This window comes from Martes martes (assembly GCF_963455335.1).
Source record: "Martes martes genome assembly, chromosome: 1".
Lineage (NCBI taxonomy): Eukaryota > Metazoa > Chordata > Mammalia > Carnivora > Mustelidae > Martes > Martes martes.
In genome coordinates this window covers 67176334-67190860 of record NC_137888.1, presented here as the reverse complement: position 1 = coordinate 67190860, position 14527 = coordinate 67176334, and the positions used below count along the sequence as shown (strand labels likewise).

General features: G+C 43.0%; 1 protein-coding gene across 1 annotated transcript in view; it reads right to left on the bottom strand.

Annotated features, from left to right (window-relative positions):
- ZBTB38 (zinc finger and BTB domain containing 38) overlaps nucleotides 1-14527 on the bottom strand; it is a 137149-nt gene that overhangs the window by 73210 nt on the left and 49412 nt on the right. Inside the window, exons 3-4 of the mRNA XM_080822479.1 lie at nucleotides 4642-4828; nucleotides 3430-3504 (exon numbers count right to left, since the gene is read on the bottom strand). The gene's annotated coding sequence lies outside the window, so the exon portion shown is untranslated. The remainder of the gene's footprint in view (nucleotides 1-3429; nucleotides 3505-4641; nucleotides 4829-14527) is intronic.

Genomic DNA, 14527 nt, shown 5'->3' with positions numbered 1-14527 from the left:
TCTCCTCCACTTGTGTTCTCTCTCTCTCTCAAATAAATAAACAAATAAAATATTTTAAAAAAAGAGAGAGACAAAACATTTAATGATGATGAGACTTAAACTATTAATACCACTATCAAAAGCTAAAACACCGGGACGCCTGGGTGGCTCAGTTGGTTAAGCAGCTGCCTTCGGCTCAGGTCATGATCCCAGCGTCCTGGGATCGAGTCCCACATCGGGCTCCTTGCTCGGCAGGGAGCCTGCTTCTCCCTCTGCCTGCCACTCTGTCTGCTTGTGCTCACTCTCGCTCCTCTCTCTCTCTCTCTCTGACAAATAAATAAATAAATAAATAAATCTTTAAAAAAAAAAAAAAAGGCTAAAACACCAATGCTGACTCTAATTATAATTTTTTTCATCAACACCTTGACTTGCCATACGTTGTTCTAGGTTGCCCAAACCATTTCACATATAATACTTTATTTATCCTGACAGAATCTCAGTTTTACATCCTTTAAAAATACCATTTTGGAGGCGGGAGGAAGCTTTCAAGTTCTGATGAAAAGCAGAGGCTTCTTGAGTTAAAAACAAAACCGTGAAGTCTTCAAGTGTGGTGTTTTCCAGCTTCGTTCTTGACAAGAAATCGGGGGATTTCAGCAAGAGAAATTACAAGGCCCTATTACCATGAATTCTTTGCTTTGATGAATATGACGTGGCCTTGTTGCAAAACCCTCTAAAGGGAGTAAGAGAACATTCATAAATGCTGACCCAGGGTAAGAAGGAGGCTTGTACTTCTGTACTATGAAAAGAGTAAAATCCCTGGGATGAAAAACAACCAACGGGTCTAGGCACTGCCTTCATCAGCCTACTGGGCTCAGTTCATGTCTGCACGTCACAGATAACAGGTCCAGGCTAAGCTCTTTAGGTGACCTAAGCTCCCAAAAGAATATGGTGCCCCAAATTTTAACTATACCCCTCACACAGATTTAAAAATTTTTTAAATCATAAAATATAAGCTTAAAGTTAAGGAAGCTCCAGAAAAGTCAAATTTTCCCCATGATGTCTACTTTGACACTTTATTGAAAATGCTGAAGACCAAAATATTTACAAAGTGTATACTTGTTAACCCTTGGTGTGTCTGTGAGGTCACCCAGCATGCTGTACCAACCCTGCGGAGGAATCGGGCTGACGTACTGAAATTCTGATTTGGCGATTCCACATCCCTCCTTGCCATGCTATCAACGTAGCTAGCCATCAGAAATCAGGAGGCTGATGCCAGCCTACCGCCTCCACACACATATTCATATGTCAATTCCTGCATACTTAGTGCTTTGAGGAGTCATTATCACATGGTAGTTGAAATTAACAAACTGTGACTACCAAGTCTCCCAAGAGAATGGACCCCACCACCTTTCCTCCTCGACTATGGCCTTTGGCCTTGCCCTTCCTGGCAGACTCTGTTAGACTGGGACATTGGGCAACAGATTGTCCCCACTTGGCTCTAGCTTTTGAAAACTAGCACTTGTCAACTTACTCCTCTGGCTGCATGCTCCTAAGCAGGCTCTGTATTCCCCCATTCAACTTGGTCCTCTCTTTAGCTTCCTCTACTGGCTCTTGGTTCCCTAGATTCCTCCAGGACCAACCAAGGCACAGCCAATGAACTGGAAGAGATTAAAGCATTTTTGCAACCAATCAACTTACTTTATCCCACTGCTCCTTAGACCACTCCTGATGTGAGGCCCCTGGGCAGAGGCAAGGCAGCAGTAACAGGAGACTAGGCCAGGCACCAGGCTCTGGGAGAGCCTGAAAGGCTGTGTCATATTGGCCAATAGCTGGCCTTCCCACACAATGGACAATGTGTGTTCTCCAGGGTGTGGGTGTGGGTGCCAGAAATGTCAAGTCCAGGGGCAAAATTCAATCAGAAACCAGTGTCTAGCCAGATATCAACAATAAGACTAGAGAACTAGCTCAAGCAAAGACTGTAGTCCATTTTCGTATACATGCTGCTGAAGCAAGCACATGTAGTCCATTTTTACTGGAAGTTTTTATGATGTCTTAGGGGCATCATAAGGCACCCAACATATGGTTTCTGGTATTTACCAGCAGGGGAATTCTGCGCTAAGACCAACAATGGCAAAAAGGCTACATAAAGTACAAAATTAGTTCAGAGTTCTCCAAACAGGGGTTATGGCCTTACCACTCATTATTTCAGTATATGTTTTGAAACTTTTCTTGAGAAGAAAAAGCTAGAATTATGTATCAAAGCCTTATGGTTGCACTAATCTCTCCAGCCTGAGCCTTTTTAATCTACTTTTAAATGTTTCTCTAATAACTTGGTGTGAAGATCCCATCTTAGTTAGGGATTCCACCTCCCCCACCCTACCCAACACTCACAAGATTAAAAAGCATCCCAAACCTGGAGTAGATCAGGCAAGGTAGCTTCCGAAAGCTCCCAGGAGCAGACAGAATCATGAGCTAAAGAAACCACGAGATTTCCAATAGGCTACCAGAGCTCAAAGTTGGGGGTACAGAATTCCGTTGGACAATTCCAACTAGCATGACTAGACCCCAAACCAGGAAACAAAACCAAAATGTTCCCAGACCAAGAGGACCCTGGAGGGGAAAATAAGGGAAAGAATGTCCTTCTTCATATACCAGACACTGGCAGCATGGTAGTGCTCATATAAAGGTTCAGGGTTGGAAAGAACAGAAGGGTCTTGAAAAATCTCACTCGCTGCTCCTTACCGATACGGCCGGATGTTACTGAAGAGAGTTGGTCAGGGAATACTAAATATCTGATTAAATTTTTGCTTCTCTCATTGATTCATTCTGCCCTCTTATCCTTGAGCATCTCTCAGTTCTTTATCATGCTGTGCCAGAGAGGACTACCTCATACCCAGAAACTCCCCAGAGCCATTACTGGGAAGTGGCTGCCTCCCCAGGGACTACATTTCCCAGAATGCTTTGCAGTTAGACATGGTCATGTGACTGAGTTTTAGTCAAGCTAATGTCAGTACAAGTGTTGTACATCCCTTCTAGGCATGGCCTGTGATAACCTTCCATGTGCAATTTTCACACCCTTCTTCTCTTCCACTGGGGAGTGGAGCAGTCCCAGTGACCTTGAAAACCACACACTGCAGAAGGTGGAACCTCTCTCAATCTGTAGCTCTGAAGGAATGTGTGAGAGTTGCCCCACTACACCCTGTTACATAAGCAAGAAATAAACTTCTGTTGTGTTTGAGCCATAATACATTTTTCGAGCCATAATACATTTTTCAGTCCATTACAGCAATTAGTTTATCCTAACTCTTACATGTCCTTTTGGATACCGCTGCTTTTCATGTGTGCAGAAGTTCCCATACCTTCTCCCCCTCCTTAAATTTTACTGTAAACCAAGAGAATAGAATTTGTAAACTTAAATTTAAGCAGCCATTAGGGGTGAATGACACTCACCAAATCAGTGGTCACAGCATTCAGATCTTAAAGCCAGAAGAGTAGAAATTCAGCAGAGCCTCACTTCAAGACAACCTGATATATTAAAATAGAACAAAAAATAAATGTAAGATGTACAAACACATTAGAATTACAAAACAAATATATGGTTACTTTCTAAATTGTGTTGTTAGGTTACAACGGAATTTGCCACTGTTTTCCAGTAAATGACAAACTTCCCTATTGTCTTTAAAATAAGATTTATTTCTTTACTACATCCCCCTCCAATCATTATAAAATAGAATTTATAAAGAACGATTCTACTCCGCTAAGTAAGCTCTACAACACGAGGCGCTGACTCAGGGGATGACACTGGAAACTAGGAACACTGGGTATGATTTCTCACCTACGGGCTCTGCAGTTCTTAGGTATACATTTTAACTTTTCTCTCAGGAACTTAACTTCCCTAGTTAGGGACTCGCAGAGCTTGTAAAATTATAGGCTATGTGAAGACAAGTTTTTTAGGTGATATTAAAACAGACATCAGAGGTACATTATATCTGTCTTTGTGTTTAATATCATTCCAGATGCAATGGCACAAGTAGGAATTAAAATAAGCTCTCTATAAACACGGCGATGAAACAATGGAAGAGCATGCACATGACAATCAGAGCAACCAGAAACGCGCTCTGGAAAGGTGGCAGGTTGTGGATGTTTTCTTACCAGGGCTGCCATCTTTTACCAGGTTAAGTGCCAAAATACTATTTGACAGCATAGGGCACGGATTTGACTAGAACAGGGTTTCTTTTTGTGTCTGAGTACCTGGTTTAAGATCCAGGAAGCAAACAGTTCAACAAACATTCTGGCAGTCCAAAACAGAGTACTAGGACGGGAGGAGGAAGAGGAGACAAAACAAGAGGGTTGACCGGGAAAAGCACGACTTGGGCCATTTTCCCCAGGGTTTCAGCCTATACATACGTGTGTGTACACACATACACACACACACACAGAGAGATTTTATTATTATTATCATTATTTGAGAGGAAATGCACTCTTGTCTCGTCCTGTGAGAAGAGAGAGATCAGATAAAATACCTTTGGTGCTGTCTTTGGAAGGTCTCCCAAATGCACCCCACTCCCTCCCGCTGGGCTGGAGCCTGCCAAGCCACAGGTGTCAGGAAACAAGATGGCGCCCCATAGCATAGGGTGCTGAGTGAGGGGGGCCTTCACTTACTCAGAGACGCTGGCTCCTCCGAAACCCAGACGTTGCCAGCTCCCTGGGCTCAGGAGTTATAACTGCTTTCTTGCTCTGGGTTCTTCACTTCTTGTTGAGATCAGCTCCACATATTTTTCTGATGATGTCACCCATTCTGACTTCCTACATTTTGAAAGTTGATCTACAAGCAAAACCTTCCATGAGGCTAAAAAAAAAAAAGAAGAAGAAGAAGAAAAAGAAGAAGAAAAGAAAGGTGTGCTGTGGGAAGATGGATAGGAGGAGGAGAAAAGCAGTTGCCTCCTTATTTTGAGATTTGCTGCAGCTGCGAGTGCCACTCCCCAGCCAGTTTCCTGGCTGCAGAGGGAGGCTAGTGGCCGGGCGTGGGTGACGTCAGGGCCAGGCCTGAGTCATCGCCAGCGGCCTGGCTGTCCTGCCACTCGGAAGGGGACAAAAGGAACCTTTGATGTCCAGAGGCCCTCCTCTCAGCACACTCGCCTGTACGGAGCAGCAAGCCAGGAGAACATTCCTGGTGTCTCCCCACCCCCAGCCGCCCTTCCTACTTCCGGAACAGTCCCAGGCAGATTCAGCAAGGCCTCCCCAAGGGACATCACCCTCCTGCATAGCAGAGGCCTGGCCACTCTCTGTCAAAGAGAGAAGCAGAAGAGGGTGTTTCTCTGGGGATTTCTCACCTCTCCCTCTGGAATCCCCCTTTTTCTTTGTGGTGCTGCCTTAACCAGGGAGGAGAGGTGGTATTAAAAGTCATGTGGAAAGGCAGAAGGTGCTCTCGCCACATTCCCGGGGCAATGCCCAGTGGTCAGTGCCTCTGAGTAATGGCCCTGGGCCTCAGCTTCTTCCTCTCTGGGTACCTGCGTGAGCCTGTACCTCCTGGATTTAAGAGGGCACCACTCTTGAAGAAGGGTATTTATATCTTTGGGCCAGCATGGGACTCAGTAAATGCGTGATGAATGAATGTATTTCGATACATTTAGATGATAATTTTAAAATAAAATAGTAGAAAATATATACTGAATACTTGCAGTGAATGTTTGAGCCTCTATGCTAAGTGCTTTGCAAAGATTATTTCATTTATCGTTATGATCATGACAAAGTTATGAGGTTAAGTACTATTATTGTTTTCAATTCTATAGATAAGAAAATGGACGCTCAGAGAGAGGAAGACATTTCTCTAAATTTTCACAGCTGGTTAATGGCAGAGCCTGGATTGTTTGATACCAGATCCTGTGTTCTGAACCACCATGGTTGGTGGCTGGGGTGAATGTGTGAATAATGACCAAGGGCAGCCTGGTTCAGATGAGCAAAGATAATGGTAATGATGGGGCTTGAAACCAATTGCACAAGGAAGGAATAGAACAATTAGGGATGATCTGTCTAGAGTAGTGGGCCTCATGTCCTCTTGATGGGTCAACACAAGGTCTGAGTCTTGGGAGGACACCCAGAGGGGTCAGAAGGGCACTTTCATCATCAGGTCCAAGTGGGGATGAAAAGCTGGGATGGGAAGACAAAGCAAGAGGGGTCTGGTAGTGTGTGGTAGATGCAGGCTGTGAAAGAACAGTGGACAGATTACCTCAGAGGGCACAAGGCCCAGACTTGGCCCCCCTGGACTCATGGTTATACAAGGGGGGTGGGGTGGTCAGTGCAGCTAAAGGCCCAAGTCTGGGACAGGCAAGAAGAGACTAGAGGGAAGAAAGATAAGATAGCTCTCAAAGACCACAAGAGTTAGAGAAGGAGCTAGAACAATGGTGTGTTTCAAGGGCTAGGAGGAGCTGGAGGTGACAGGAAGAGCGCCGGACCTGCTGGTGGGAGTCACTGCCCTTAGCACTGCCCTATCAGGGATCGCTGCCTTTCCAGGGCAGAGTGAGAGGCTTGTCAGTGGCTCTGTTCAAGCCAAGATGAGGACGGCTGTAAAGAGAACATCTCCTTCTGGGGGTATCTGGGCCCGGGATAAAGATGACCTTGGAGGTAACTTCTCCTTCTGGGGTTTATGATTTCATGGTTTGTACTTTTCCATGATTCTCCTAGAGTAAATGTCTCATTCCAAGAGGAAGACAAATGCCAGGAATTTCCAGCCCCTTGCGGAAGTGGGGAGGGAGTCGTCGCTGGCCTCCTCACTAATGCCACTCCACAGTTGTCCTCTTCTGGGCTCAGGAGATCAGTGCCTCTGATAGCTGGGGACATGGTGTAGTTACCTTGTTCCTGGGAGCTCTGCCAGTTGCCACTCTGAGGAATTACACTTGTGTTGTGGGGGTCTGACTCCCTAGGCAGGTGGAATGAGCAAAGGTGAATTTCAGAAGAGAGAAAGCCACATGCTTTTAATTAAAGGAGCAGCAACAACTGATCAGGGTCACTGTCAACGTCCACACACAGCCTGACCTTGAGCTGAGGAAAGCGCTTTAAGTTCCAGGCATTTTTGGCAGAAGGCTTGTTTATTCTTTCCTTGTCTCTTTGTAGAAAATGCCTCTGGGCACCTCCCCACTCTGCTTCCCAAAAGGCTTGGTGGCCTTGCTTGCTTCATGTACACAGGTAGTTATTTCTCTAATAAGATGAAGAGAGGCTGATTATTTTTTCAGTCTACCTTGTGGGACCAGGATAATGTGAAGAGAAAAGGAAAGGAAAGAAGGAGAAATGATGAGTAAGCTTAAGTGAGATGCACAGCCTGTACTGTGTTGGTTTTTTTTTTTTTTACATTTTTCATTTTTTAAATTTATTTGACAGAGAGACAGACAGCAAGAGAGGGAATACAAGCAGGGGGAATGGGAGAAGGAGAAGGAGGCTTCCTGGTGAGCAGCGAGTCCGATGAGAGACTTGATTCCACGACCCTGGGATCATGACCCAAGCCAAAGGCAGACACTCAGAGACTGAGCCACCCAGGTGCCCTGCACTGTATGTTCTGAGGTTGCTTCTAATAGGATAAAATCATAATTGGGTGAAACATCTACTGGGGGACACAGAGAAGTAAATACAGTCATACCCCCTAACCTCTACCCCATCTAGAGAATCCTTCGTTACTACAAATGATGTTATAGACTCGTACTTTAAAAAATCAATAAATTAAACCTTTACAGGTTCTAGGAAGTCCTTGAAAGACTGATCTATACTTGCTGCCTCCAATTTCTCTCATCTCATTCACTTATTAAAATATAATTTACATACCCTAAGGTTAACCTACTTAAACAGTACAAGGCAATGGATTTCAGTATATTTACAGAAATGTGTGACCTGTAATAGAATTTTAGAAGCTTTCTTTTATCCCAAAAAGAAACTATGTGCCCATTAGTAGTCACTCCTCACTTGTGCATTGCCCCTTCCCCCAGTGCTAGGCAAACATTAATCTCTCTGTCTCCACAGACTTATATCTTCTGGCCATTTCATATAAATGGGATCACATGATATGTGGCCTTTGTATCTGGCTTCTTTCACTTAGCATAATATTTTCAAAGTTTATCTATGTTGTAGAATCTATCTGTACTTCATCCCTTTTTTTAAGTTCATTTATTTTATTTTATTATTTTTAATTTTTTTTAGTAAGCTCTATGCCCAGCGTGGGGCTTGAGCCCACAATCTGGAGATCAAGAGTCACATGCTCCACCAACTGAGGCAGCCAGCCGCCCCTGTACTTCATTCCTTTTTATGCCCAAATACCATTCCATCGTGTGGATGTAAACATTTTGTTTATCCACTTGCCATTTTTTACTGTGATGAGCTATATTGCCATGAACATTCTAGTACACGTGTTTGTGTGGACATGTTTTTGTGTCTCTTTGGTAGCTACCAAGGAATGGAACTGCTGGGTTGTGTCATATGGTGACTCTAGGTTTAACATTTTAGTGTATGTGCGGCCGAAGCAAGCTCTCTCAACCATTTTGAGGAGCTGTCAAACTGTTTTCCAAAGAGCACCATTTTATATTCCCACCAGGGACGTGTGGTTTCTCCACATGTTCACAACACTCTACTTGACTATCTTTTTGAATCTAGCCATCCGAGTGGGTGCAATGTGGTATCTCATCTTGCTTTGGATTTGCCTCTCTGTAGTGACTAATGATGTTGAGCATGATTCCATGAACTTACTGGTCATTTGTATGTCTTCTTGGGAGAACTGTTTGTTCAAATCCTTTGTCCATTTTTAAATTGGATTATTTGTCTTTTTATTGTTGAGTATACATTCTGCATATAAATCCTTTATCAGATATATGTTTTACAAATATTATTGCCTTGTCTGTGGGTTGCCATTTCACGTTCTTTATGATATTCTTTGAAGGAGAAAGGTTTTTGATGTTGATGAAGTCCAGTTTATCAATCTTCTCTTACATCACTGTGCTGTGTGTATCATATCTGAGAAACTATTGTCTAACCCAAGGTCATAAAGATTTGTTCCTTAGTTTTCTTCCAATAGATTTATAGTTTTAGTTCTTACATTTAGGTCTATGATCCACTTTAAGTTCATTTTTATGGTGTAAGGTAGGGATCCACAGTCATTCTTTCCATGAGGATATTCAGAACCATTTGTTGAAAAGACTATTCTCACAAGAACTCTGGACATCTAAAACTATTCTAAAATCAAAAGCTTATTTAAAAAAATAGTCCATCCTTCCCCCCATTGAATTGTCTTGGCCCCTTTGTCAAAAATCAACTGACTATAAATATTTGTTTATTTCTGGACTCTTAATTCTATTCTGTGGATCTAGATGTCTGTTCTTACGCTAGCACCACAATGTTTTGATTACTACAGCTTTGACCTTGTGCTTTTTCAAGATTGTTTTGGCCATTCTGGATCCCTTGCATTCTTTTTTTTTTTTTTTTTAAGATTTTATTTATTTGAGATAGAGAGAGAGTGAGAGAGAAAGCATGAGCCAAGGGATGAAAGGAGAGAGAGAAGCAGGTTCCCTAACCCTAACCCCAGCTGGGTTTGATCCCAGGACCCTGGGATCATGACCTCACCCACCCATGTATCCCTGGATCCCTTGCATTTCTATCTGATTTCTAGGATTCTCTTCTCAATTTCTGCAAAAAAAATTCTAGCTGGGATTTTAACAGAGATTGAATTCTACCTCTAGACCAGTTAGGGGAGTATTCCCATTTTAACAATATTAAGTCTTCTGATCTGTGAACTGGGGAAACCTTTACATAAATTTAGATCTTTAATTTCTTTCAACAATGTTTTATCATTTTGGGTGTATAAGTCTTACATTCCTTTTGTTAAACGTTATCCTATTTTATTCTTAATCAATAATACTTATATTGGAAATAATCTTTACTCATGGCCTTGTTAAGAGCTTGTACTTTGGATGTTGAAAGACCTAAGCATCAGTCCTGGCTCCATTCTTTTTTTAAAAAAGATTTTATTTATTTATTTGACACAGAGAGAGAGATAGAGATCACAAGTAGGCAGAGAGGCAGGCAGAGAGGGAGGGGAAAGCAGGTTCCCTGCTGAGCAGAGAGCCGCTAGGCAGGGCTCTGATCCCAAGACCCCGAGATCATGACCGGAGCTGAAGGCAGAGACTTAACCCACTGAGCCACCCAGGTGCCCCATCCTGGCTCCATTCTTTATTAGCCTATGATTTGAAGGTTACTTAGCCTGTATCAGCCTCCTTTTTTTTTTTAACCTGAAAAAAAGTTAATAATAATACCACTTGCTGGGTTTGTTATGCAGACTAAATACCATAATGCTTATGTAACCCTACTGAGACTATGACCCACATGAGCCCTTCTCAGGGTGATATTACAATCTAAGAAACCCAGTCCAGTCACCAAAAAGTAATTTCAAATTAACTCATCTTCAATATTTGCATTTCTCAAGCTCCATACAGAGCTCCCTGCAATCTTTCTTGACATCCTTTCTCCTGTCCTGTCCAAACCCCTTATGCCGCACGGATTTCACCTCTCCTTCTTTGTCCCAAGCTCCCTAGAAAGTTTTTTCTCCCACTCTAACCAATCTAATTCTTCTACTTCTGTCCCGTTCTTCTGATAAGTGAGGAGGAGAAACTGGACAGGCAGAGTCAGAATTCTTTTTAGTGTGCGGAAAGAAAAGAAAACCAGGGAGTTCTCAGACTTCACCACCACTCACATGAAATGTTTAGTGCAATGTCTGATATATAAGGGCTCGATAAACACTGGGCTTTTGTTTTTAATTTTAAAAAAGATTTTATTGGGGCACCTGGGTGGCTCAGTGGGTTAAGCCTCTGCCTTGGGCTCAGGTTATGATCTCAGGGTCCTGGGATCGAGCCCCGCATCCAGCTCTTTGCTCAGTGGGGAGTCTGCTTCCCCCTCTCTCTCTCTGCCTGCCTCTCTGCCTACTTGTGATCTCTCTCTGTCAAATAAATAAATAAAAATCTCTAAAAAAAAAAAATTTAAAAAAGATTTTATTTATTTGAGAGAGTGCGAGCGAGAGAGAACACGAGTTGGGGGGAGGAGCAAAGGGAGAAGCGATTTCCCCCTGAGTAGAGAGCCCCACATGGGGCTCAACCCCAGGACCAAGGGATTAGGACCTGAGCCAAAGGCAGAGGCTTAACCAACTGAACCACCTAGGAGCCCCTGGGGTTTTGTTTTTGGTGGTGGCTACATTATGCCCATCTATACTTTATGTTAATGGAGTGGGGTTTAGATCATGACCTCTGAGAATACTGCTCAGTGGTCCATCCTCACTCATTTAGATGAATTTGGGATTATTGCTTTTCTTTCTTCTTCCCGAATCATTTCTCAAATAATCAGCCCCTAGAAAACTGTAAAAAATTTATCGTTGAGGCTCCCTAAGTAATGTTTGAAGGTCATATCTCCTGTTTCCTCAGCCCAGCACCAGGACACTATCATCCCATAAAAACCTTTAGAACAGTGTTTTTAAAACTGCAGGTCAGGGGACACCTGGGTGGCTCAGTTGGTTAAGTGGCTGCCTTCGGCTCAGGTCATGATCCCAGCGTCCTGGGATCGAGTCCCATATCGGGCTCCTTGCTCGGCGGGGAGCCTGCTTCTCCCTCTGCCTCTGCCTGCCACTCTGCCTGCCTGTGCTCACTCTCTCTGACAAAAAAATAAATAAAATCTAAAAAAAAACCCAACAAAACAAAACTGCAGGTCAGTACCCACTATTATTGGGTCAGAAGTGGCATTAGTTTCAAGTGACAAAATAAAACAGAACAGAACAGGGGCACCTGGGTGGCTCAGTGGTTTAAGCCTCTGCCTTCGGCTCAGGTCATGGTCTCGGGGTCCTGGGATCGAGCCCCGCGTCGGGCTCTCTGCTCAGCAGGAGCCTGCTTCCCCCTCTCTCTGTCTGCCTCTCTGCCTAGCTCTGATTTCTCTCTGTCAAATAAATAAGAGTCTGTTTCTTAACTTGTATTTTAAAAAAAAAAAAAAAAAAAAAACAGAACAGAACAATTCAAGTACAAGACTTCTGTTTCAGTTTTATGGTTGTGAGCTGGGTCTCTCTGTGAAACCTATTTGTTACTGTGGTTCAGAGTTTTAAAAAAAACAGTTTAAAAAAACAGTGTTGGAGTGGATCTTTCACTTTTGTTAAGCGGTTTAAGGAACTCATAAGAGCATAAAGGAACACTCCTCCAAGTGGCCTGTCCATTTTTTTTTTAAATTTTATCTATTCATTTGACAGATCACAAGTAGGCAGAGAGGCAGGCAGAGAGAGAAGGGAGGAAGCAGGCTCCCCGCTGAGCAGAGAGCCCGATGCGGGGCTCGATCCCAGGATGCCGGGATCATGACCTGAGCCGAAGGCAGTGGCTTTAACCCAATGAGCCACCCAGACGCCCCTGGCCTGTCTATTTTGATAGGCATCAAAACCTTAAGTACCAAGGATGAAGTTCCACCAGTAATGAAGGATTTGGGGGCATTGAGGTCTTTTTCTATAATTGATAACACTTGGTGGAGGTTTATTTCTGTTACCTCTGTGGAGCTACCCCTACCCCATTCCCCCGTGCACTGTCCCCCCTGCTGTCTTAGTCATCACCTCCTCATGCTCTTCTAATACCTGCGAATCCACACCCTGAACTTGTACAGGGTTTTCTATTTTTTAAAACTCTTTCACACACACCAACTCCTTTGATTCTCACAGCTATCCCATGAAGTTGACAGGTCAGATCCAAACCCTTGCTTTACCATTTAACTCCATGTGTGACCTTAACCTCTCAGCTTAGCTGTTACGTATTACCAGAAAGGTTAAGTGACTTGGACAACATCACACAGCCTGAAAGTTGCAGGACCAGGAAGAGAACTAAATCTTCCCCTCCTAGTCTGGTTGTCTCATGGGCTCTCCTCACAGAGACACATAACTTTTTTTTAGTAACATTATTCACCTGACGGCCTTATAAAGAATGTTTAAAAAGCAAAGAACACTCTGCTCTCTTCCACCGTATCTAAAACCACTGACTTATGGCACAAAGCACAAGACAAACAACTCTACGTGCTTCGTGGATAAGGTCTATCACTCTCAACATCAAAGACTATTTATTAAAGGCCAGGCGCTCTGAATCCAAGACAACAAAGTCCACAAGGAGAGGAAACAAACTTTCCCGAGTGCTTTGTTTTGTCCTTAGTGTTGCAGAGTGTCCCCTCTAGTGGCTCTGGAGGAAAACAGCTTCTGGGAAACATAGGTAGATTCAAAGCTGATGAAATCAATGTCAGAGCTTTGATGGAACTTAGAGAACACTTGGTTCAAGGTGTGTCCCATTGCTAATGAGAAATTGAGAGCTAGAGCAGTGGTTCTCAACCAGGGGAAATTCTGCCCCCAGGCAACCTTTGTCAACTTCTGTGGACTTTTCTGGCTATCATTTGACTGGTGGGGCATGCTACTATCATCAGTAGTAAGAGCCAGGGATGCTGCCAAACATGCTATAATAGGCAAGACAACCCCTCAGAACTGAGGAAGCAGCCTCAATGCCCCCAAGTCCTTCACTGCTGATGGAACTTCATCCCTGGGACTTAAGGGTTCCATCCTCATCCGAATGGACAGACCACCTGGAGGGTGGTTACTGTTACGTTCTTATGAGTTATTTAAACATCTTAATTATCCGGCTCCAAATGTCAATAGTGCTCAGGTGGATTGGAGAAAGGGTGTGTGATCTACCAAGGACCTGTAGTCTTCCTCCTCTCCCCAGGCTTTATTGAGATGTAACTGACACATAACCAAGGGCTTGTAGCTTATTCATAGCTTTTGGCTTGGGCTGTGTGCTCTCTTTTTATTTCTTTTAGAATGCTTTTATTAGAATTGTGAAAAAGTCAAATGTAATACATGCTCATAATTGAAAGCAATATAATAAAAGCCCTAAAAGACTTTCCATCACTCCTTCCCTTAATCAATGTTAACAGCCTTGGTGGTTTATTAGGCGGGACTATATTAAAACCCAAATTTAGATCCTTTTTGACTTACTATTTCCTATGGTTAGTTAAACTTAAGATGTTCATCCACTTCTCCATGTGCACACCAAGACAAGCAACAATCAACAGACAAGGTTTCTTTTGACTTTGCTTATTATACAAAAGTTGGACTAACACGCATTACTTTATAACTTGCTTTTTAAATTTAATAAATTGTGATTATCTCTTCAGATCCAAAAAAGAATGTCTTATGTGTTTACAAAAATTTGGAACGATCAGTACTGTGGGCTCCAAGGAGCTAATATGGTCTATGAAGGACATTAAATGACACTGAATCATGGGGCATGTGTCTTTAATATCTCTCTGACACTTGATATTTCACTCTTTTGTAGAGAGCCAGGCTCAGGATTAGAATCCTTAGTAGGCCACGCTATCTAACTAGGAATGAATAACATCCTTTTATTGTCTTCGTATTTATTCTTACAGATACTTTTTAGGCATAGCAAGTAATACTGGTTTTCTGTTGACTGTGGTGCTATGAAACTTCATTTTATGACATATACATGGACGGAAT